The 25,906-nt window shown below is 48.7% G+C and overlaps 1 protein-coding gene across 2 annotated transcripts in view; it reads right to left on the bottom strand.

Moving 5' to 3' along the window:
- Positions 1 to 25,906, bottom strand: part of LOC115085852 (oocyte zinc finger protein XlCOF6-like) — a 393,254-nt gene that overhangs the window by 336,400 nt on the left and 30,948 nt on the right. The window lies entirely within an intron of this gene.

Here is a 25,906-nt window from a genome sequence, read left to right as displayed (position 1 = left end):
AAAACATTGGATTTTAATGCGGAAGTAGTTAAAGATAAGGAAGCAATGTCTAGGAGAATAGAAATACTCGAAAATAGCACCAAGCGTTTCAACCTAAGATTTCTAAATTTCCCCAGACTTGTGGGGGAAGAACCTCTTATTACCTTTAAAAAAATTTCTGGCTGAAAATCTTGGTTTTACTTTGGAGCAATCACCAACTATTAATAACTGTTATTTTCTCCCCAAATCTAGAAATGCAAATGGTGGATCTGAAATGTTTCAGGGGGATCTTTCAAACTTTTTGGAGGATTCAACGCAAAGAGTAATTAATTGGGGAACAATGCTGGTAACTTTTTATTCTATTACCGATATAAATATGATTATGAAAAGATACTTTAATAGATACCCAATTACCTTTTTAGAGAAACCTGTGAAAATTTTCCCCGATTTGGCCATCTCTGCGCAATTGCGGCGGAAAAGCCTTTTTAGCTCACCGCCAAGAAGTCCTATCATTGAGATTTTCGTTTGTATTACGTTTTCCTTGTAAATGTAGGATTAGAAGGCAAGAGGATTATGTATATATTTTTCATTCCAGATCAGCTAAAGAGTTTCCTTGATCAGATGAGATTCAAATTTCCTTGGATATGTTTGCACTATGTAAACCGTTATGATGGCTTTTCCGAATAACGGTATATAAAACTTTTCAAATAAATAAATAAATGACCTGCCTCATCCCGGGTGTCCAGTTAGTTATTTGAAAAATGGGTATGGATTTATGCCAGTTATTACTTGATTTCTTATTATTACATGATTATTCTCCCAATATGCAGTAAACTAAATACCCCTCCAATTTGATTGATATGTTATGGAGAGGTTAAAGATATTAGGATAATTAGATGAGGTAATTGATTGTTGAATTTGTTTCCTAACCAAACCGTGTCTTTTCTGTATGCAATAATATGTTTATTGTATTATTTTGACAATTGATAAAGAATAAAAAAAACAAAAAACTGCGACCTATGTTAAATGCCAAAAAGTGGTACGTGTTTTATTGGAGGGGAAGGAGCGATCTGAGAGCAGGTCTAACCTCCCCATGTTACCAACCTTTTTGCATGCCAGGCACCAGCCAGCCGCCTTCCTTAAATTCTATGGCTGGACGGCAGCACTGGTAGGAGTGAGGGGAGCCCCCCTGAGAATGAAAGAGCAAGAACTGATGGACATACACAGCCCCTCCACTCAGCCCTGCGGCTGATCCGTGTCAGTTTAGGAAGGGAACTAGCCAATTTAAGATCTTTGTTGTTTTGTTTTTTTTTAGAAAAAGTTACTCTTAAGGTTTAAAAAAGCCAAAAGCAAGCCCCTTCTCCCTCCTCCCACTTGTCAACAGTGTTATCCACAGAAAAGAAATAAGAGGCCTCTTTCCCTCCCTGCAAGCCAGTTTATCACTGAAAAGTCTCCCTCACTCTCCCCACTACTAAAATGAATACACCCCCCTCCCCATGGACTGAGGTTTTTTCTCAGTTCGAGTTCAGACCCGAGATCTCGTCTCTAGGAGGGGAGGAGCTGTAGCTGAATGTTGCGTCAACACAAGACTGCATCATTTACTGCTCTACTCCTAGGCCCCACCTCACTCCTGGATTCTGTATGGGAGGCAGGGCTTGAAAGCAGAGATGTTAAGTCTCACTCTGGATCATTAGCATTCAGCTTTCCTCCCAGAGTGTGGGTTCTAAGGAACAGCCCCAACTGCGGGGGAGGGAAAGGTTGAGGGTGGGACTTTGGAAGAGGATCTGCTGGCTGGGATGCAGGATGCAGTGCACTGGGTGCAGCTGCAGAGCAGGTCTTGCTTCCTCCTTGTCCTCCTGCAGGGTTGAGGGTGGGACTTAGGAAGAGGATCTGCTGGCTGGGATGCAGTGCAGTGGGTGCAGCTGCAGAGCAGGTCTTGCTTCCTCCTTGTCCTCCTGCAGGGTTGAGGGTGGGACTTAGGAAGAGGTTCTGCTGGCTGGAATGCAGTGCAGTGGGTGCAGCTGCAGAGCAGGTCTTGCTTCCTCCTTGTTCTCCTGCAGGGTTGAGGGTGGGACTTAGGAAGAGGATCTGCTGGCTGGGGTGCAGTGCAGTGGGTGCAGCTGCAGAGCAAGCATCGTCCCCCTGTGGCTTGCCAGAAATGCGGGTGAGTACTGGTGCCAGTTCATGGACCATTGGTTGAAAAACCCTGAATTGGAGCACATCACTGGATCTCAGGAAGATGAAGTTACAGACTGAACATTTCTACACCATCAGCTGTACAAAATCCTCAGAACACTGTTTTATGCAACTCACAAGGCCTTATAGGATTTAATTATCCATTTCCATGAAAGCACAAGGCCATTTGCAATAAAAACTAACATAGTAACATAGGAATGATGGCAGAAAAGGGCCAAATGGTCCATCCAGTCTGCCCAGCTGGTAATATCCAGCATGGTAGATATTACCAGCCTTCTTACGGTAATATCTACCTCATTGTGTAGGTCAGTCACAGCCAGGTTTCTCTTAAGGGTAGACCGTGCACTTACCCCCAAGCCTTATGAGAAGGGTAGTAATATTTACAATGGAAAACAAAGCAACTATCCAACCCATAACAAAATTACTGCCAGCACTATTTTTACTGGGCAGGGAGCCTTCCGGAAAGTTCTGGGAATGTCGACTTGCTTCGCTTTTGCACTTGGGCCGCAGAAGCAGTCCTGTGCTTCTGCATGTCAGTACTCCCAGACCGTAAAAGTCAGGGCCTGTGTTGGTTGCCATCTGAATCCAATTCCCCTCCCCTCCCCATCATCAAAGCGGAGAGTGATGGTGCAGTTGCGCCAAAATTATCAAGGTTTATTAGTTGATGGTTCAAAAAAGGTTTGGATAAGTTCTTGGAGGAGAAGTCCATTAACGGCTATTAATCAAGTTTACTTAGGGAATAGCCACTGCTATTAATTGCATCAGTAGCATGGGCTCTTCTTAGGGTTTGGGTAATTGCCAGGTTCTTGTGGCCTGGTTTGGCCTCTGTTGGAAACAGGATGCTGGGCTTGAGGGACCCTTGGTCTGACCCAGCATGGCAATTTCTTATGTTCTTATGTCCCTGTGCTTCTGCTAAGGTTAGTAACTGCCGCAGCGATCGGGTTACCCCCATGCACTCTTTTCTTCATTTCTGTCCTCTAACCCAGCGATTCTCAACCAGCGTGTCACCAAGCACCAGCAGGTGTGTTGCATGCTACCCACAGCCGGCGGGGCTGAAGATCAGAGCCGCAGGCCACTGCCGCCGGAAACCAGGCCAGCAGGGCCGAAGATCGGAGCTGTTCGGCTGGGGACCTGTCTGTCTGTGTGTGTGTGTGGTGGTGTGCATGGGAGAGGGGGAGGGTGCTCGTGTGAGGGTGGTGTGCATGAGAGGGGGAGCGCTTCTGCTGTGTGGAAGAGAGAGATGGAGCATGTTTCTGGCTGGCTGTGGCATTGTGTGATTGAGAGAGAGACTGATCGGGGAGATGATTGGTGTGTGAGAGACAAAATCTGGTCCTGAGCGTGTGATGAGAGAGAGAGAGACACACAGAGAAGACTGGTCGTGGTCCCTAAGGAAGAGGACCATGAGGACAGCTTCAGCAACCGCTGCTGCTTCTGGTCTGGCCTGCCAGGGAAAGGAGTAGGAGAACTGCTAGAGAGGGTAAGTAAAGGTGGCCTTTTAAGATCATATTTATTGACTGACTGCCATTTTAATTATTGGATATTATGTGATGTGTCTGCTGTTTTGAAATATTTTATTGGTGTTTGGAGAATTTTAAATAATTTTTAACTGTTTTTAATTGTTAGATGTTATTCTGTTCATCAGCTATTTTGAAGCATTTATTCATATCAGTTTTACAATTATTTCTGTGTAGGGTTCTATAGCAGCTTGATTTTTTCTGTTTCCCTAACTGGAGGTGTATTGGTGTTTAGGGCCTGATTTAATATTTCTGGTGTTGCCTTTTCAGAGGCAGGGTTGTTCCATCTGAGTGCATGCCATAATGCAGGTGTAACTTTGTACGGATTAGTCTGTGTGTATTATTGCAGATTCTGGAATTGTATTAGGTGCGCTATTTCTGTTTCCATTTCTCCAGGTTTGCTCTGCATGCAGAGTGGCTTTTTTTTTGTTTCCATTTCAGTTTCTTCCTCCATATTTGTAATTTCTGGTCTTTCTGTACTTGTGTGTATGACCGAAGTGAGATATTTTACTAGCGTATAGGCATTTGTATCAGTCTGATTTTTTGTGTTTTCTCAACAGGTGGTGAGCTGCTGTCTTTTTATAAGTAGGGCTATTGCACCTGGTAGTAGAGGGAGTTCGTGTTGCTGTTATTGAGACAACACCAGAATATATTTTTTGTATGGTGAGTTGTACGGGGAATGTTCATACCCATTACTGAAGGTCGGGGGTGGGGTTAGCCCTGTGACTGTCATGTGTTCAGTGTGGCTCGCACAGAAAAAAGGTTGAGAACCATTGCTCTAGCCTTTAGGGATCCACAGTGTTTATCCCATGCCCCTTTGAATTCTGACTGCTTTTGTCTTCACCACCTCCTCCTCTGGAAGAACATTCCAGGCATCCACCACCCTCTCCAAGAAGAAATATTTCCTGACATTGGTTCTGAGTGGCCCCCCTCCCCCTGAAGTTTAATTTCATGACCCCTCGTTCTACTGTTTCCGTTCCAATGGAAAAGGTCAAAGTTCGTGCATCATTAAAGCCTTTTAGGTATCTGAAGGTAAGTATCATATCTCCCCTGCACCTTCTCTCCTTCAGGATACATATTCAGATCCTTCAGCCTCTCCTCCTAAGTCATTTGATGAGACCCCATACTAGGGGCCGACTGCAGGAAAATAGCTGGGGGGGATTTTTTTTTTCAAAACCGGCCCACTGGCTATCTGACTCACTCAGATGCTGTGCAGCACATGCTTCAACAGAGAGTTACTATCACATCACCTGGAGCCTGGCAGAACTGATACAAAACCAATCACCCAACATAAAATTTCACGTTTTTCCTAACCAACTAAGTAGAGCACATCCTAGACCAAGGGTGAACAAAACTGAGCAGCAGTCCCACTTTTATCCATGCAATTGGTCAGTCTCTCCCCCCTCCCCACCCACACGTCTGGTTCCATCTCTCATTGATCATGCATTTCTGGTCTGGTGTTAAAGTCTTTTACCACCCTAGTAATTTCTTCATTTCTCTCATTTCAGATGTGCGACCGGTGACACCAGCGGCAGCATCACCGCCACGCCCCGCCCCCAATTCTCCAGCCCCCACCAGCCATGGGGGATGAGGAGATTATCGTCGTTGACGATGATGTCCGGGTCTCGCCAGAGGCTACAGGAGCGGGTCGCCAGTCCGAGGCCGGTGCAGCAGTGATTGAGCTGCTGCAGTCAATGGCAGCAGCTCAATCACTGCTGGTTATGGTGCGGGCTCCTGTAGGACGGCCACCGTCTCCCCCATCATCAATGACAATGCTCCTCCTCTGCCCCCATGGCATGGTCCCTTCTCTTCCCTAACCCTGTTGTACATATGTTTTTGGTTCTGTTGTCTTGTACATAGTTTACAATATATATATTTTGGAATTTTGAAATTGTATGTCAGATTTTTTTTCTTTTTATAAATTGTTATTGAATCAAAGTATCATATGTGTTCTAAGGAGTTGGTTATTACAGAAGCTATAAGTGGCTGTGGGGTGAGGGAATTGCAAAGAACTAAAGAGAGAGGCATGACAGGTTTGGAGAAGCGAGGGAGACGGAAATCCATGCTTCATGGATGACAAACTAACGTTAAGTACCGTGACAATAAAATTTATTAGGGGCATCTGTTTAGTGGAAATTTACCAGAAGGGCTCCAGGAGGCACTGCTCAGTCTTGAAACTGTCTCACACTTAGATTAACAGAGGAGACAGAGCCCAGGAGTCCGGGCTGATCTGGGTACATACAGGGAAACAACAGCCCTATGCACTACTCTGCACTGGGGAGTAATGCTTAATGCCCTCATTGCATGGGATTTCCACGCGAGGGTAATTAGCATTATTCCCATTTTAGAGCGCTCATTTTGCGAGCAAAAATGTAAAGCAAAATAAGCGTTGAATTGCGGACAATGTGATGCATTGGCCGGGACGCACCTTTCTTCATCAGCCCCAGTATAATTTTACTCACAGTTTAAATTTCTATTAGAATTTCTGCTTTGAGGCTTAACAGCCTCAGAGTTGTCAGATTCACACTGTAAATACACTGTAAAGTCCCACTGAAAAGAAGAAACCTATGTTAATGGATTACTTCGTTACTATGTAAACCAGTGTGATAACACTAGTTGAACATCGGTATCAGAAAAATAAATAAATAAAATAAAGAGGGTTTTTTAACAGCAAATGGAGAAAGGATCCATTCTTAATCATTTGTTAAAGAATTACTGGCGGTAGTTAAATGTGCAGGACATAGCAAAGAAGATTCAATTGTAGCCAAAGGGAATACCTTGGCAGATCAGGCAGCCAAACATGCAGCTCTGACCAACAATACTGTGGGGATTGCGGGATGCCACTTGTTAACACACACACCACATAGAGAAAACAAAGACTTTAATATTAAAAATCTGATTCAGTGGCAGGCGCAGGATAAGGATTATTGGAAGCTGTGGGCAAAAGGAGGGGCCACTGTCCAAAATCATGGACAAGATCAAGTATGGTTCGGCCCAAATGGCGAAGTAGTGCCCCCCCCCCCCCGACATATACTGCCCCATATCTTACTCTCTATACACCAGGCATCCCATGCAGCCCCTGCAGCATTAGTGGGCATGTTCTTTCATCACTGGTGGGGATTGGTCTCAGCAGTCAGGGCTCTGGCTATTACCATATGCTCTCAGTGTATGCAATGTAATTTGTACAAAGCTTCCAAAGGCTTGGTCATCACACATGCACACCTAGAGCGTCCCCTAGGTCGTTTCTTGCAAATCCAAATTGATTTTATCGAATTGCCTTTATGTCAAAGTTACAAATATGCACTAACAATGATTTGCTGTTTCTCAGGGTGGGGGGAGGCTTTCCCAGTAGTGAAGGCAGATGCAATCTCTGTAGCTAAGATTCTGCTGAGCGAGTTTATTCCAAGGTATGGAATTCCAGAATCAATTGATAGTGATCAAGGGACACACTTTGTGAATGACACAGTAGTATCGTTAAGTAAGGCGTTAGGCATCTCTCTCAGATTCTACACTCCTTGCCGACCCCAAGCCTCTGCCCTTATAGAAAACTTCAATGGCAGGCTAAAAAAACTAAACTGGACATTATCATGGCTGCAACAAAATTAACTTGGCTACGGGCTCTCCCTTTAGCCCTAATGGCCCTGCGGGCATCACCTCATTCCAAGACAGGGCTTACCCCATTTGAGATAGACACTGGACGACCAATGGCTACTGGTCCTATACTGAAACCCTCCACCGCCCTCATATTTTCCCAGGAAGAATATTTAAACCATTGTTTGTTTAAGTTGCAGAAAGTCTTCACTTCACACTGGCAGAAAGTACAAGCATCTTGTCCTCCAGTAGACCCTACGTCTACTGAGTGTGTGCAACCAGGTGATTTTGTTTTTCTGAGGATGTTCAGACGAAAAAACTCTTTGGCCCCTAGGTGGAGGGGACCCTATCAGGTACTTTTAACTTCACATTCTGCAGTAAAATTGGAAGGACACCCAACCTGGGCACACCTTTCTCACTGTAAAAAGGCTTACAGTACTACCAGGGCCGCCATCAGGGCAGTATTCTTGGGCCTGCAGTATGGGGCCCCAGGATCTACTGCCACATATGGGGGCCCGCCGCAGCCGCCAGGCGGCAGGTGCGCTTGGGGGATGTATTAGTTCATGGCAAAGAGGCCCACTGAGGCTCTCTCCGACAGTCTGTCGCCCAGGGGCCTACTGAAACCTGGAGCCGGCCCTGGGTGCGGGCCCCAGAGAAGGGAGAGAATCAATGCTATGCGTGTCTTTTAGACACGCATAGCATTGATTTACAGAGCACCGCAGACAGAGACTCGTCCGCGCGCTCTGTCCTGCCAGCGTTCACTGTCTGACGCGGCTGTGACGTCACCGCCGCGTCAGACAGTATGCGCCGGCAAAGCGCGCGGGCCGTCGCTGTCTGCTTGCTGTATGGGGCCTCAAAATTCCTGATGGCGGCCCTGAGTACTACAAGAAGCTCCTGAATATAGAACTCTCTCTTACGAGGCTGTGGCACAGACATGATCCTGCTTTTGCTTCTGGTTCATTTGCATTTCGCAGAAGTCCCATGTACAGACTTATCTGGCCTACACTAAAACACTGCAGAAATCTTTGAATCTTTCAGATTGCTGGCTATGCTATCATCTAAAGCCGGATGGCTCTGGGTTTGTTCCGGTACCTTTCAATGACTCATCCATCCTCAAATCAGGATATTTATATTGTACCTACTGCTGTCTCACACTAACCCTTATGCCCTACCCCTGCGCACCAAACAGGCAGGGTGGTGTTTTCAGCCGGAGGGTGCCACACCTTGAGCAAAGTGTACCGATACTATGACCGTCACCTATAAGAAGGGCTATCACTGCGTGGTGAAATATCGTTTGTCTGCACGGTGGAGCTTTGTGTATGAATGCTTTCACCATGAACTAAACATGACCGTTCATCTATACAAGGTCAATAACAAGTTAGTGACTCTCCCCGGGGCACATCCTTCACACTGCGGAGACTATAAACATAAGTGGCCCACCTATCCCTCATGCTTCAACAGGACCATACCTTGTTGTGACTACAGCAAAAGCGGCCAGTGAGTCCATGCGGCTCACCAGCTGTGCCCTATGGAGGCTGGGAAAAAGATCCATGGGACCTGCTCGGATACACTGTACCATTGTTTTTCCTAAACAAGCATCATCAGAACTGGTTTACCCCTAAGACAAGGTGCAGGGCACTATTTGATTTCCAGATGGACAGTGATCCCTTTCATCGTATTTTTGAGCACCTTTTTTCCTGGTTTAGGAGTTTTTGACCTTGAAAGTGCTTTAAAGAATCTTTCTGCCACTGTGGAAGTCACAATAAACGAGACAATGAAGATTATGGGACTAATGCAATAAGGGATTAAAGAAATAGTTTTAGATAATCGTGTGGCACTAGATATGTTGATTGCTGACAAAGGAGGGGTTTGTCAATTTATTAATAATAGTATTCCTTCTTAATTTTTATGTATCCATTCAAAACATTGTTATGTTATGTAAAAAAGTATTCCTAAAATAATGGTCTCAGCCACACTTGCAATACCCCAGAATGTATCCTTAGATGTAGAATTTAATAGGTTATGCACTATGAGGAAAAATATATTAGACGTTTCAGACAAGCACTGCCCCCTGGACCAAAAGGAGGGACTGTGATAATAAAATTTATTAGGGGCATCTGTTTAGTGGAAATTTACCAAAAGGGTTCCAGGAGGCACTGCTAGGTCTTGAAACTGTCTCACACTTAGATAACAGAAAAGACAAATGTATCTCTTTGTAGACACAATGAAGAGTTATAAAATCAAGGTTAGTTAGAGTTGTCAGGATGTTTAGGAATGTTAATGTCAGCAAATGTTTTTCACCTTGTGATCTTAAATCAAAGGAGGGTTGTACTAATCTCCTGCGCAAAATTGTATTTAAGTAGAGTCAATTGGATATCTGATTAAGTCAGTCTCTCAAACTTAGGAGCTGACTTCCTTATGCGAATAAGAATTAAAGGCTTTTGATCATGAGAAATACACTGTCTCTGTTGTCCTCGGTAAACTTTTTTCATTGCTCATAAAAATGAAATGTTACTTTCATAGATAAAACAAACTTTTATTTAAAAAATATTATGGGTGGTTAAGGGAACAAAAAGCTGAGGTGGCATCTCTAACAAAGCTGATCATTTCCTTCATCAAAATCGATTGAGAAGCCAGCACACTATTGATGTCGGCTCGGAGCAGCCTCAGTTCTTGGAGCATCAAGGCATTGTGTTGAGCCTGTCGAGAGTTAATTCTAGTCATAAACTGCTTGCTTAGCCCGTCAATTCCAAATAACGCCTGCTCCAGGTCACGTGACACTGTTGCCTGTTCCGGTGCCGCAGCAGCCTGTAGCAGAGATGGTGCTGATGCTACAGATGGTTCCAGGGGTAAAGATGCCTCAGATGTCTCACGTTCTTGGCTCGCTGAAGACACATCGAACAGGTTAAGTGTGACAGGTTCCTGTGGTGAGATGTGTTGGCTGGGGGAGTCAGCGTTTGACATAGGGAATACAAATTCAGGCGCGGGAATGGATTGGTTATCTTCTTCACTAATTACATCATCCTCGTTGACTCTATCTGTGGAGAAAGATGGACAAAGAGAGGTTGCAGTTCGAGTTGTCTACAGTTTGCCCTCCAAGAGCCCACAATGCAAACAAGATATATGCTAATGCATACCTTCACTTGCTGCAGTGTCAATGCCGAACAGTGCGGGCACACCGACCACGACCTCTGGCTGCACAGTACTGAGAACCAGCTCCTCCAGTGGTGTCAACACTATATGACACGGTGGCCCTCCACCGGTCCTCTTTGTCGCCGCGTCAATTTTGGAAGCCTTTTCTTTCACCTCTTTTCTAGTGTCGCGCCACCGGTGCTGGACCTGTTTCACGTCCCTGGGCGTGACAGACAGGGAGCTGACATCCTGTGCGATCTTCTCCCAAATCCGTTTCTTCGTGGAGCAAGAAACCTTGGATTGGAAGAGAACTTTATATTTCTCACAGACAGCACGGCACAGCACCTCCTTTTCTTCATCTGTAAAGCGAGCGTTACGTGTCCGCTTTTTGGACGGCTGGCTAGAACCTGTGCCTTCCTGCTGTTGCAGATCTCCAGACTCTGCCTCAACCTGTGCAATGGTATGTTTTCCAGGCATGATAATGTCTGAATGGGAAACCCCCCCCACCCCAGAAGAAATGGGATTAATGAATGGAGAGACAGCATCACGAAAATAGCCGAAAGCAGAATTAATGAAAAAAGAATGAACCAGAAACAAGAGGGGCCCACGGACAGGATCAAGCAAAGAGCCTGCTGTTACAGATCTCCGGACTTTGCCTCTACCTGTGCAAAAGAAAATTATTCCTTATCTGCTAATTTTCGTTCCTGTAGTACCTGGATCAGTCCAGACAGTGGGTTGTGTCTCCCTTCCAGCAGATGGAGTCAGAGAAAAGCTTGAAGGGTGCCCTCTTATAGCCTGGAGCGCCCTCTGCATCCCTTCAGTATTAAGTATATCAAAGCAAGAAGAAACCATTGAATGGATCAAGTAAACCAACCTGAAACTGTAACTATGTACAAGAATATGTTGAGGTGAAATGTAGTTAGAACAAACTTGCAAAAGGAACCATTGACCATTGGCAATACATGAATAGACCTCATACTGTAAACCAATCGAGCTGATAAACAAAAGTACTGCGTGGACGATCCCAAAACCCATATCTACTCTTAGGGTGGGCGTCTGGACTGATCCTTGGTACTACAGGAACGAAAATTAGCAGGTAAGGAATTATTTTCTTTTCCCTGTACGTACCAGGATCAGTCCAGACAGTGGGATGTATCAAAGCTTCCCTACATAGGGTGGGCCCCGGATAGCCCTGCTCGAATGACCTGAGCACCAAAGGAGCCAAAACCCGGTGATTGGAGATTTAAGCGATAGTGATGTGCAAAGGTGTGCAACGATTTCCAGGTAGCTGCTCTGCATATGTCCTGCGGTGAGACTGCCTGGCTTTCTGCCCAGGAAGCTGCTTGAGCATGGAGCAAATGAGCCTTGATGCCCTTTGGAGGTGGCCGACCAGCACCAACGTACGCTGAAGAGATTGCTTCCTTTAACCAGCGAGCAATTGTGGTTAGAAGCCTTGTTCCCCCTTTTTTGGTCTGCTCCACAGAACAAAGAGATGGTCCGATAGGTGGAATTCATTAGTAACCTCCAGATATTGAATGAGGACGCACTTGACATCGAGCCTCCTAAGTTCTCTGGGATCCTCATCCGGAAAGGATGGGAGTTCCACCGTTTTGATTCAAATGAAAGGCCGAGACCACCTTTGGCAGGAAAGATGGAACTGTGCTCAAGGATACTCCCGAACCTGTGAAATGGAGGTAAGGCTCCCTGCATGACAAAGCTTGAAGTTCTGAGATCCGGCAGGCAGATCAAATGGACACCAGGAAAACAGTCTTCAGAGTGAGGTCCTTACGGGTAGCTCTTCTCAGCGGCTCGAAAGGACAGCTGCCTAGAATCCGAAGAACCAAATTCAGGTTCCAAGAGGGGCACAGGGTGTGCACTGGCGGCTTCACGTGCTTTACTCCCTTTAGGAACCGGACTATGTCAGGATGTGACGAAAGAGGAGCTCCATCCAGGTGACAGACGAGGGAACCAAGGGCTGCCACCTGAACCCTCAGGGAATTGTATGCCAACCCCTTCTCCAGTCCTCGCTGTAAGAAGGATAGTATCTGGACTACTGAAGCGCGATGGGGAGAAACACCTGTGGATTCACACCAGGCCTCAAAAAAACTTTCCAGACCCACATGTAGGAGGTGGAAGTGGAAGTCTTCCTAGCCTTTTGGAGGGTCGAAATAACATCCTCCGGGTAACGCTGTCTCCTCCACCTGCGCCTCTCAAAAGCCAGGCTGCAAGACAGAAGCAATCTGCCCGGTCGAAAAATACTGGACCCTGACGCAGTAGGTTGGGAAGATGCCCCAGGCGGAGAGGTCCATCCACCGCGACGTTGACTAAGTCTGCAAACCACAGTCTCCGTGGCCATTCCGGCACCACTAGAATTACCGGACCTTGGTGGATCTCTATTCTTCGAAGCACCTTTCCCTCCAGGGGCCATGGCGGGAACACGTAAAGTAGGAAGTTTCACGGCCATGGGAGGACTAGTGCATCCACTGCTTCCGCGCCGTGCTCCCTTCTGCAACTGAAGAAGCGGGGAGCCTTCGTGTTCCTTTGAGTGGCCATCAGATCCAGATGGGGAGTCCTCCACCTGGCGAAGAGGAGAGCCACTGCTATCTCAGAGAGTTCCCACTCTCCGGGATCTATGTGTTGACGGCTTAAGAAATCCATTTGGACATTGTCCACTCCTGCTATGTGGGATGCCGCCAGGCAGGAGAAGTGGAGTTCCGCTCACGACATTAACTTGTCCGTCTCCTGAGAGACATGGCAGCTCTTCGTTTCTCCTTGACGGTTGATGTACGGTACGGTAGTGGCGTTGTCAGAGAGTATCCTTACGGCTCGGCGATGAACCAGGGGGAAGAAATGCTTCAATGCGAGATGAACCGCTCTGGTTTCGAGACGATTGATCGGCCAGGTCGCTTGCACTGACGTCCATCGTTCCTGTGCCGACTGCATTTGACACACAGCTCCCCATCCTGAGAGGCTGGCATTCGTGATGATGATCACCCACTGTGGGATCTCCAAGTCCACTCCCTGCAGCAAGTGATCCAGACTGAGCCACCAGCTCAGGCTGTCCTTGGCAATTTCTGGCACTGGCTTCCAGTGGGAGAGTAACGCTCTCTGCAAAGGACGCATATGCGCAAAGGCCCAAGGAACCAAATCTGTAGTTGAAGCCATCGAGCCCAGGTCCTGGAGATAGTCCCATGCTTTGGGGAATGAGAGGCAACGGAAGCACTGTACCTGAGAGATAAGTGACCGAGCACGGTCCTGACGCAGGAAGACTTTGCCCAAATTGGTATTGAACCTTGCTCCTAAGAAGTCGAGCGCCTGAGAGGGAGTAAGGCTGCTCTTGGCAAAACTGACAAACCATCCGAGTAGAGAAGATCCAAGACTCTGTTGACCACCCGCTGGCAAAGGTCCATGGACTTCGCTTGAATAAGCCGGTCGTCCAGGTAGGGGTGGACTAGAATCCCCTCCCTCCATATGGCTGCTGCCATCACCACCATGACCTTGGTGAAGGTGCAGGGAGCGGCCGCCAGACCGAAGGGTAGAGCCTGAAATTGAAAGCGAAGGAAGAGTTGATGTTCCTTGAGGATGGGGATGTTAAGATAAGCCTCCATCAAGTCCAAGGAGGCTAGGTATTCTCCGTGGTGTACCGCCGCTATTATGGAGCGTAGCGTCTCCATCCTGAAATGTGGGATCCTGATGGCCCTGTTGACCATCTTGAGATCCAGGACTGGACGGAAGGAGTCTTCCTTTTTGGGGACTACGAAGTAGACGAAATAATGGCCTAACCTTTGTTCTGTCGGGGGCACCGGGAGGATGGCCCCTAAATCCAGGAGCCGGTCGAGCGTTTGATGCATTATATGTTGTTTCTTCACCGGGCCGCAGGGAGAGAAGAGAAACCTGTCCCTTAGGGGGTCGAGCAAATTCTAAAGCGTAGCCATGCTGTAGAATATCCAGAACCCATCGGTCGGAGGTAATTTTGACCCACTCCGTGTAAAAAAGGGAGAGATGTCTCCTATCCTGGGGGGGAGGGGGGGTGTCGAAGAGTGGGCTGGCAATTCTTCATTGGGAAGACTTGGAAAGGGCCCTCTGAGGGAGGCTGTCTCGAACTGGTCTTCGACCGCGAAAGGAATGAGACCAGGACTGCGACCGTGAGGAAGGTGGTCTTTGAGAGGCCGGTCTTGACTGTCGAAAATGCCGCTGATCCCGGAATTGGCTTCTAGTAGAATTGAATGCCCTGGATGTCCGAGGACGATCCTCCGGCAGCTTATGCACCTTGTTCTCTCCTAGGGATTTGATGAGTTGTTCAAGATCCTCACCAAACAGTAATTGCCTTTGAAGGCCCAGCTGAGTCTTAAGACGAGGAATCCGCCAACCAATTATGGAGCCAGAGGAGACGCCTGGCAGAAACTGCTGATACCATTGACCTGGCCAGGACGCGGAGTAAGTCATATAGCGCATCCGCTCCATAAGCTATCACCGCCTATAGGCGTTCCGCCTATTGCGCTTCCTCATGTAGCAGGTCTTGAGCACTGATCAGCAGTTGAACCCATCTGAGACCTGAGAGCTGCACATTGTGGCTCTTACTCCCATGGCTGATACCTCAAAAATCCTTTTGAGGTAGACTTCGAAACCTTCAGGATTGGAAGCTCGGAGGGCGGCTCCACCCGTCACTGGGATGGTAGTCCTTTTTGTGACCACCGATACTGACGCATCGACCTTGGGCACTTTGAGGAGTTCTAGGAATTCCTCCGGGAGAGGATAGAGCTTGTCGATAGCCCTTCCAACTCTCAGACTAGACTCTGGCGAATCCCATTCTCTGGATAGCAATTGAAGGAGCATAGGATGAAATGGAAATGTTTTAGCTGGTGGACGCATTCCGGCAAGGACGGGGGTCCCCTTTCGTGGCCCCCGCACTGGTGCCAAGTGGATACTCTGGAGCCTCAATATCCAGCTCTGCTAGGACATGTGGGATTAGAGGATCAAGCTCATCCCTCTGAAACAGGCGTAAGACCCTAGGGTCATCCCTTTCCATGTGCATGTGAGAAGTCAGATCATCCTGGTCCTGGTCCGGTCCCAGAGCACCCTGGGGAGAAGGATCCGGATGGGGGACCACCCTGACTCAGGAGGATGCCTGAGAAGATGCAGTGGATCCCAGAGGAACTGCCATGGACTGCAGAGGATCTGTCAATCTAATCATCTTAGGAGGAGGGGGGCCTGAAGATGCATCCTGGTGCTGCTCCAAACTGGCCAAATAAGCAGTGTGCAAAAGAAGCACAAAATCCGCTGAAAACAGACTAGGGGGAGGAGGTCCTGATGGAGGAATGGCAGGAAGGTCCCCTGGTGTTGCCCCCTAATCCGGGGGGTTAACTGAAGTTAAAACCGAATGGGGGAAGGAGAAAAAACACTGTCAGAATCCTCAATGGGCTGCGTAGGAGCACCCGGCTCCGAAAACAAAATGGCCGCCGTTCCCGCGCTAGACAGGATCGGGGCAGACCCCCCAGTGAGCCGTCGCGTTTGGGAGCGCAGAGCCAAACGTCCAGCCGACTTCGAGGGACCCTCCCCCACCGGGGAGGTACCTCGAACAAATGCCCTTCACAGGAGAGCCACGTCCCGGGCTCTCCGTAGGCAGCACATCGCGCTGAGCACAGCATGGGGGAAGGGAAAGTCTGGTAATAAATGAGAAACACCCCCGGAGCCTGGTAGGAGTGGGTAAGAGAACTTCTGCTCAGAAAACGACTTGGCTTTTTACAAAAAGCAGAGGAACGTCACTGCTCTGCTAGCGCTGCCCCGAGGAAGGTGGCATCTCAGGGCAGCGGGCCATCTTGAAGAGGGAGAGGTTGGACCACCAACATTCACCCCTGTCAGAGAAGCTTAAGAAGGAAAAAGTACAAAAACTTACCAAATGTACTCTGAAAAATGCCAGGTAATACTGCTACCAGTTCTGCCTACAAGTTTGAAAGTGAGTGAAAAGCCAGAAAGTAGAAACCCGGTGGTTGTTTTTGTTTTTTTAAACTTGATCCATCCAGACAGCGAAAGAAAACTGAGAAGGAATGAAAGAGAGAAATCTAAACTTCTATCCTTCTGTAGCTGAAATGGGGAATCACAGGTTCTGCAACCCTCATCTGCTGGAGTCAGAGAAATACTGAAGGGACGCAGAGGGCGCTCCAGGCTATAAGAGGGCACCCTTTAAGCTTTTCTCTGACTCCATCTGCTGGAAGTGAGACCCAACCCACTGTCTGGACTGATCCGGGTACGTACAGGGAATGGTACGTTTTCCTGGCATGACTGTCGGAATGGGAGAAAAAAACAGAAGAAATGGGATTAATGAATGGAGAGACAGCACCAAGCAAAGAGCCAAAAGCTGAAAAAATGAAAAAAGAATGATCCTGAAAGAAGAGGGGCCCATGGACAGCATTTAGACGCTGGAGGAAGAGAGGAGACGTCTACACTCGGAGGCCCCGCTAGCTTAATGGCGCCAAGGACGTTCGTCAGAAAAGAGGAAGGAACGTCCATGGCTGCAGGCCCCGCTACCTTCGAACGTCCACGGCCTGTGGCAGAAGGAGCGCCCGGAAAGGTTGGTAGCGGGGCCTCTGAAACATGACTCCGGGCGTCCATGTGGGGCCTCTTGGAAAGAAGAATCCTTTGGTATGCCTCTTACCCAATGAGAGTAAAAGGGGGGGGCCGATCTTCCGACTGATATCCAAAGGAACAGTTCAAACCGGGCTGTATGATCCTGACCAGACACAAATACAAAAGGGACTTTCATACCCCGAGATGCGACTTATATAGACATTCAAGGGAGGATGATGACGGGGGGCGATGATGTCACAAACGGGGGAACCATGGGATATTTGTCAAGAGCGATGAAAACCTTTGAATGCATAACATTTTTAAACTGACAGCTCTTGTTCCATTGAAATGACATGTATGGAGGGGAAGTTCCTGGGACGTGAGCGATTGCTGAATCCAGCGGAGGGGTAGCCCTCTGCAAGAGGCTGCGACAGACAGCGGCCCTTACCCCTAAAGCAGAGACCTCAAAAATGCGCCTCAGCAAAATCTCCAGCTTTCTATCCTGAAGATCCTCGAGCGCTGCCTCCCCCCCAGTCACGGGAATCGTGGTGTGTTTAGCTCTGGCCGTGACGGCCGAGTCCACTTTAGGAATTCTAAGGAGAGCCAAAGATTCCGGAGGCAGCGGAGAAAGCTTTTCCATGGCTCTGCTAACACGTAACGAGGCTTCAGGCGAATTCCATTCCCGAGAAACAATCTGAAAAAGCTTCGGGTGAAAGGGAAAGGTCTGAGGCGGGGCTCCAAGTCCTGATAAAACCGAATCCCCCCCCCCGGAGAAGGGTCCACCGGAGTTGATGGAGGAGGGATTTCCAGTTCTTGCAGCCCCAGGAGTTATTAAAGGATCCAATTCCTCCTTGCTGAACAAAAGGAAGCACCTGCGGATCATCCCCCTCCACTGGGGCGGCACTGTGTCTACATCATCACCCGTATCTAGAGTGGAGGAGCCCCGAGGTCCGGGATCCGCAGGCGCAGAGGGCATGGGGAGCTCCTGATCCGGAGCTGAGCGAGGAAGTTGTGCCCAGCACCTGCCAGGTCTGCAGCAGACCTTAAAAAGTGGAACCGGAGGAGGAACTGGATGATCCAAGACAGCCTCAGCCACCACATATGCTTTATGAAGCAGCAGAATAAATTGCGATGAAAAAGGATTTGCCTCTTTAAGGGGCCCCCCCCCCGGCAGTAAAATTGATGATGGAGCCGAATCTGGCTGCAAACCGTGGGGTCGCTGAGGGCTTAAGGCCGGCGGGGAGAGAGGAGGGAGGTCATCTCCTTCACAGGTCTGATGATCTGCATCGGCACCCGATGCAGGCAAGATGGCCGCCGCTCCCGTGTACAGCTGGGACGGGTCAGGCCTTTGCCTCTCCACACGCCCCACATGTCGAATCACGCGGCATGAAAGCGCTCGAAAAATAGCAGTCAGCAGCCGGGTGAACAAATTCCACCCCCTCCGGAGGCCCGGGAGATCGCGGCAGGCTAGGGCTGAAGGAAGAGAAGGTCTGCCCCTAACTTCTGTCTCTCGGTTTATTTATTTATTTTCCCAGCCACCAACAGGGGAAAACCAAAACCTCCCTGCAGAAACAGTGATAACACCCACCAGAGGAAGTTTACTTCTCTGGGCTAGTATAGAGGTGGGGAGAGTGACCGGCCCACCGGTAAATACTCCCCTCAGCTCACCGGGCAAGGTAACCGTCTCTGGGAATAAAGGCTTTAGGGCAATTCCCTGCCTGGCCTGCTCCTAGAAAAAAGTCCACCGGACATTCAAAGAGTTATTTATTATATTCCTTTTTTTTTCAATTCCAAGGTTGATCTAGTCAAGAGTCTGAAACCAAACCTGTTAGAAGGAAATATAAATCTGTAAAAATTTGACAAGGATCAGGACCGAAGGTTATGCTCTCTTGCATTTGCTGGGGTCAGAGAGATACTGAAGGATCGAAGGTATCACCTCTGGTATATCTGGGAGGTGCCTTTTCAGCTTTTCTCTGGCTCCATCTGCTGGAAGGGAGGCCTAACCCAGCAGTCTGGATCCTGGTACGTACAGGGAACATTTTTAACTGACGGCTCTTGTTCCATTGACACGACATGTATGGAAGTACAACGCGTTGTGCAGCACACCCAGGATACTGTATGGACGTCCTATACAGTAAAATAGATAGCGAGCGCCCACCGCGCTTTTGGCGCCGCTTTCATTTGCGTCTCATTACAATACAGAATCGCACGAATTGAGAAACCAGATGCGCGCGTGTTAAAGGAGCGGGCGCAGGATACAGCCGTACATTTTTTTTTTTTTTTAACGCATACTGTATGGGCCTGAAAGTTTGTCACCTCTCTTATGTGTATGTGAGTATTAAAAATACAATGTCCAGACCTGATGTACACTTTTAACCTTTTCAGCTGCACCTTTCTTTTTTTTTTTCTAACTATTTTATTCATTTTATCAAAGTTTGCCTTTTGAACATTGTCCCCCTTCCAGTCATGAGTTCAAATCTGATCACGTTATGATCACTGTTGCCAAGCGGCCGCACCACCGTTACCTCTCTCACCAAATCCTGCGTTCCATTAAGAATTAAATCTAAAATTGCTCCCTCTCTATTCCTGAGCCAATTGCTCCATGAAGCAGTCGTTTATTCCATCCAGGAACTTTATGTCTCTAGCAAGTCCTGATGTTACATTTACCCAGTCAATATTGGGGGTAATTGAAATAGGAAAATTAGTTTCTTACCTGATAATTTTCGTTCCTGTATTACCACGGATCAGTCCAGACTGCTGCGTTTTGCCCCCCCCCCCCTAGCAGATAGAGACAGATGTTTTAAAAACAAAGCTCCGCCTTATATAGGAGAGTGCCACCTACAGTCCCCGCCAGTATTTCGTAATGACAAAGCAAGATGGCTCCCATAAGATACCATAACTATATACACTAACTCCTGAACAAGAAAAGGAAACGTTACCACTGGGTCACTGAACCCCAGTAAGACCAGAACCTATAGAACCACACAGACAATAAAGAACAGGAAAAATTAAAAAATCTGCAGAAAAAAAAAAAAAATAGCAAGGCGAGCGGACTCTCCCCCACTTGAACCACTCTGACAAGGTGGGCCTCTGGACTGATCCGTGGTACTACAGGAACAAAAATTATCAGGTAAGAAACTAAACTTTCCTTTCCCTGTACGTACCCAGATCAGTCCAGCCTGCTGGGATGTACCAGAGCTGTACCTATCCGGGGTGGGATCCAGAGAGGCCCACTCATAGCACATCTTCTCCGAATCCTCCCAAATTAGTAGCCTGTACATCCAATCGGTAATGCCGCGTGAAAGTATGCAATGACTTCCACGTCGCTGCCCTACAGATCTCCTGTGGAGAAACGAAATGAGACTCCACCCAAGACGCTGCTTGTGACCTAGTAGAATGAGCCCGGAGGCCGACTGGAAGAACTCGGCCCTTTAGCAAATAAGAGGAGCTGATAGCCTCTTTCATCCAATGAGCAATGGTAGCTTTTGAAGCCATGTGACCCCGTCGAGGACCTTTCCAGAGCACAAAGAGATGGTCCGACATGCGAAACTCATTTGTGACGTCCAAACAGCGCTCTACGAACATCCAGCTTCCGCAAATCGTGGGACAGAGGATCCAAACGGTCCAGATCCTCAAAGGCTGGAAGCTCCACCGATTGATTGATATGAAAAGAAGATACTGTCCGGATGGAAACTCCCGAATCGGATATCCGCAAAAAAGGTTCCCGGCAAGAAAGAGCTTGGAGTTCGGACACTCGTCGAGCTGAAGTGATGGTGACAAGAAAAATCACCTTCAACGTAAGATCCTTCAGTGTTGTCCTCTTTAAGGGATCAAAAGGCGCCTCACACAAAGCCGTAAGCACCAAATTCAGACTCCAAGAAGGACAAGGCTGTTGAAGTAGAGGACATAAATGTTTGGCTGCCCGAAGGAACCGCTCTACGTCTGGATGCGCCACCAAGGTTACGCCCTGCACCATCCTGCGCAAACAACCAAGGGCTGCTACCTGAACACATAAGGAACTACACGATAATCCCATGGACAGGCCCTTTTGAAGAAAGCACAGAACATCGGATACTGAAACTCGGGTTGGTGAAACGCCTCGTTCAAGACACCAGGGCCTCAAAAACCTTCCAAACTCGAATGTACGCAAGATTAGTGGAAGTTTTGCGCGAACGGAGGAGCGTAGTCACTACCGCAGGAGAATAACCCTTGGCACTTAGGCGGCGCCGTTCAAAAGCCATGCCGCTAGACAAAAGCGATCGGAAACCGTATCAGACCCGACTCCGTGAGATTGAGGAGGTCTACGAACCAAGGACGTCTCAGCCATTCCGGTGCTACCAGAATCACCGGCGCTGGATGATGCTCTATCCGGCGAAGCACTTTGCCGATTAATGGCCAGGGTGGAAATATGTACAGAAGAACGTCGAGGGGCCAGGGTATCTGCCCCTTCTGCTCCCGGCGGGGTGAGTAGAATCTTGGAGCTTTGGTGTTCCGAAAAGTCGCCATAAGATCCATGCTGGGCGTGCCCCATGCTAGGCATATGTGCTGAAAAGCGACCTCTGACAATTCCCATTCTCCAGGATCGAGATGGTGTCGACTGAAAAAATCCGCCTGGACGTTGTCCACGCCGGCAATATGAGACGCCGCGAGGCTGATCAAGTGACGTTCCGCCCAGCTGATCAACTGAGCCGCTTCCTCCGCCACAGGATGACTCCTGGTTCCACCTTGGTGGCTGATGTAAGCCACCGTGGTCGCATTGTCCGACAATATCCAGACTGCCCTCCCCTGCAGGAGAAGACTGAAGGCTTGTAACGCTAACCGTACTGCCCGGGTCTCCAACTGATTGATCGACCACAGGGACTCTTCGAGAGACCATAAGCCCTGCACGGACTTCCTCTGGCACACCGCTCCCCACCCGGAGAGACTGCCATCCGTGGTGACCACTGTCCATTCGGGAATCTCCAGAGAAACCCCCCTGGATAGATTGTCTGTCACCAGCCACCACACTAGTCTGTCCCTCGCCGCTTCCATAAGTGGCAATGGAAGAAAAAACAGTTTGGATACTGGGTTCCAGCGAGACAGTAATGCGTACTGCAAGGGCCGCATATGAGCAAACGCCCATGGCACCAACTCTAAAGCTGACGCCATGGACCCAATAACCTGTAGATGCTCCCGAACCCTGGGAGAAGTTTGGAATGACAGGCTCTGCACCTGAGCTTGTAACTTGATGATGCGGTCCTTGGTGAGAAAAACTCGACCCCGCCAAGTGTCGAAGAGCACTCCCAAATACTTCAAGGACTGAGAGGGTACCAGCTTGCTCTTGGAGAGGTTGACTACCCAGCCCAGCGACCGTAGAAACTGCAGTACTCTGTGAATTGCATCTTTGGCTAATGCTTCCAACTTTGCTCAAATCAGCCAGTCGTCCAAGTAGGGATGAGCTGCCACCACCACCAACACTTTGGTGAAAGCCTTGGGCACGGTCGCCAGACCGAAGGGTAGGGCTCGAGACAGAGAAACTGAAAATGCTGGCCCAGGATGCAGAACCGCAGAAACCTTTGGTGGTCTTGACAGATTCCTATATGGAAGTAAGCCTCCGTTAGATCCAGCGAAGCTAAGAATTCTCCCTGCCTTACGAGGCAATGACCAACCGGAGAGTTTCCATGCAAAACCGTGGAACCTTTAGACACTTGTTCACCTCCTTGAGGTCTAGAATGGGATGAAATGATCCTTCCTTCTTTGGTACCACGAAATATATTGAGTAACGACACCTTCCTTGCTCCTCCAGAGGAATGGGAACTATGGCCCTTAATTGTAGCAGCTGCTGTAATGTCTCCCGAACCACTGCTCTTTTTGTGGCATACCCGCAGGGAGAGATGAGAAACTGATCTTGGGGTCGCTGTGCAAAATCTAAAGCGTAACCTTGTTTTATCACGGACAGTACCCACTGATCCGTGGTCATCTTGGTCCACTCCTCAAAGAACAGGGTCAGTCTGCCCCCCCACTTCCGGAGCCAAGGAGTGGACCGGCGCCCCTTCATTGGGAGGATTTTGCTCCTGAGGAAAGTTGAACCGCCCCAGGTCTGCCGAATCTTCAGCCCCTAAAAGACTGGGCATAGGTTTGCTGTTTCGCCGGAACCAAACGAAAGGACAAAGTGGGCAACTTAGTTGGTTGATAGCTCCGATTCCCTCTGAATCTGGCTCGAGAAGAAAAAGAATCGCGTGAGCGAGGTCTCTCTTCCGGCAACCGATGCCCCTTATTCTCTGCCAGAGACTGAATCATGTTGTCCAAGATCTTACCAAAAAGTAACTTGCCCTTAAAGGGCAAGGACCCCAGTTGAGCCATAGAAGACACGTCCGCCGACCAGTTGCGCAACCACAAGACCGGCGAGCAGAGACCGCCGACACCATGGACCTGGCGGATGTCCGGAGGAGGTCGTAGAAGGCATCAGCACAGTAAGCCACTGAGGATTCCAACAGGTTCGCTTGAGTCGCTTCCTCGTCCGAGAAGCCCGCATTGGCCTGTAATTGCTCCACCCAGCGAAGCCCGGCTCGCATAGCAAAGTTACTACAAATAGCCGCCCGGATCCCCATGGCTGAGATCTCTAAAATCCGTTTGAGTTGCACCTCTAACTTCCTATCCTGCAGATCCTTGAGCACTGTCGTTCCTGTGATGGGAATCGTGGTTTTCTTGGTGACAGCGGACACCGCTGAATCCACCTTAGGTACCCGCAGCATCTGCAAGGCATCCTCTGGCAGAGAATAAAGCTTATCCATGGCTTTACTGACTTTTAAGCAGAGATCCAGGGTATCCCATTCTCGAAACAACAAGTCTGTTGCCGAAAAATGAAAAGGAAAGGCAGTAGCAGGACCTCTCAGGCCCAACAAAACAGGGTCCATCTTCCCGAGTTTGGATTCCTCGGGAGGGCTGTCAATGCCCGGAAAACAGAGGCCATTTTGCCTCTGTTTTCCAGAGATTATAGCTGGAATAAGAGGTGCCAACTCGTCTTTACGAAAAAGACAAACCACCTTAGGGTCATCGCCCTCCGCCACCTGAGAGCCCCTCTCCGCCTGTGGCGGATCTGGCTCTGGTTCATCCGCCCCCTGCGGAATCTGGGGTTGACAATCTGGGTCCCCAAGATCTGAGTCCAGTTCAGAAGAATCTGTGTCCCTCTGCGGACTCCCAGTGCGGAGGGGACGCTTAGACTTGATAGGCCCTGCACCCTTATCAGACTTGGCGCGCTTGGATGCCCGGGCCTTATGGGAATCGAACCTTCCCCCCACAAGCAGCTTGCCTGCCTTCCTTGCCTTGAAGGCTTTATGTAAGAAAACAATAAAGGAAGACTCCGAGGAGGTGTCAGAAGTCCCTTCAGGACTGACCTCCAGGCCAGGGGAGACAGGCTGCCGCAATTCCCTGTTTTCAGGAGGCCGCGGCTGAGGAGATAATTGAGGAGGAAAAGACCCCTCCCCCATGGCAGCCACAGTAGCAGAGCGGAACGAGTGCAAAATGGCCTCTGTTCCCGCGCTTAATGGGAAAGGACTCTGTGCCGACTGAGCAGCCCCTGCTGCCGGCGAGGGAACACGCGGGGGCCTGCTTTTAGAAATATTTTTTGCCGTCCCTGCACCGGAGGATGCTTCTCCCCCCCGGTAAACACTGTGAACACAAGTTCTCCCGGGAGAGCCGCACGCGGGCCGAGCCACACGCACGACACCCGGCCGACCGCGGCATCGGGGAAGGCAGTGAGGAAAAGAAACACCTGCAAAAAATTCAAACTTACACCACACCAGTCCGAAAACGCGGAGAAAATCCCCCCCCCCCCCCGCGATGAGAGCAAGGGAGGGAGAGCCCGCCTGATCAAAGACAGAAGCAAAGAAAAATTACTTCAAAACTTTTTTTTTGTTTTGTTTTTTTAAAGCGAAAATTGCCTCCCGTGGTCCAGGGTGCTGATCTTTAGGGTGGAGTGAGCCGGGCTCCCCGGTATCGCACCCACGCTGCCTCAGTTGATACGTAGGGTCCTCAACCCTCGTCGGCAGCTGCCTCTGACCAGCAGGGGACGGCCCTCTCAGGGCCTAACAACCCTCTGGGAGGCGGGACACAGGAAACTCTTCCCTTTTTTTTTTTCTTTTTTTAAGTTTTAAGAGACAAACTCTTTAAACTGGACAAATATAGAGAACTCTGACTAACTAGACTAAATCAAACCCAAATTAAAGACTCTGACCAGAGTGTAGGTTTTGCACCTCCACCATCTGCTAGAGACAGGGAATAACTGGGGGACTGTAGGTGGCGCTCTCCCATATAAGGCAGAGCTTTGTTTTTAAAACATCTCTGCCTCTATCTGCTGGGGGAGGGGGGGCAAAACCCAGCAGTCTGGACTGATCCGGGTACGTACAGGGAACTCCCATTATTACTGCACTGCCAAACTGGTTAGCTTCCCTGATGTATTTTTGTATTTCATCATGTCTGATCATTTTGTCCAGGTGGATGGTAGTATACTCCTATCACTATACTCTTACCCAACACACATGGGATTTCTACCCATATAGATTCACTGAGCATTTAGTCTCTTGTATGATCTTTATCCTGTTGGCCTCTATACCCTCCCGGACATAAAGTGCCACACCTAACCAAGTTGATCCTCCCTATCATTGCGATATAATTTGTACCCTGATATAGCACTGTCCCATTGGTTATCCTCCTTCCACCAGGTCTTTGTGATGCCAATTATGTCTATCACATAATTTACTGCTATACACTCTAACTCTCCCATCTTACTTCTTAGACTTCTGGCATTGGCATACAGACATTTCAAAGTGTGTTTTTTGTTTGTATTAACAACCTGCTTTTCAGTTGTTAGGGATAATTTGGAAATCATTAGCTTCGGTGATTGTTTACATATAGGCACATGGACTACGTTTGCTTTTATTGGAACC

This window comes from Rhinatrema bivittatum, chromosome 2, assembly GCF_901001135.1.
Source record: "Rhinatrema bivittatum chromosome 2, aRhiBiv1.1, whole genome shotgun sequence".
In the NCBI taxonomy this organism is placed as follows: Eukaryota; Metazoa; Chordata; class Amphibia; order Gymnophiona; family Rhinatrematidae; genus Rhinatrema; species Rhinatrema bivittatum.
Note: the sequence above shows the minus strand (reverse complement) of the source record. Positions and strands in the feature narration are given on the sequence as shown.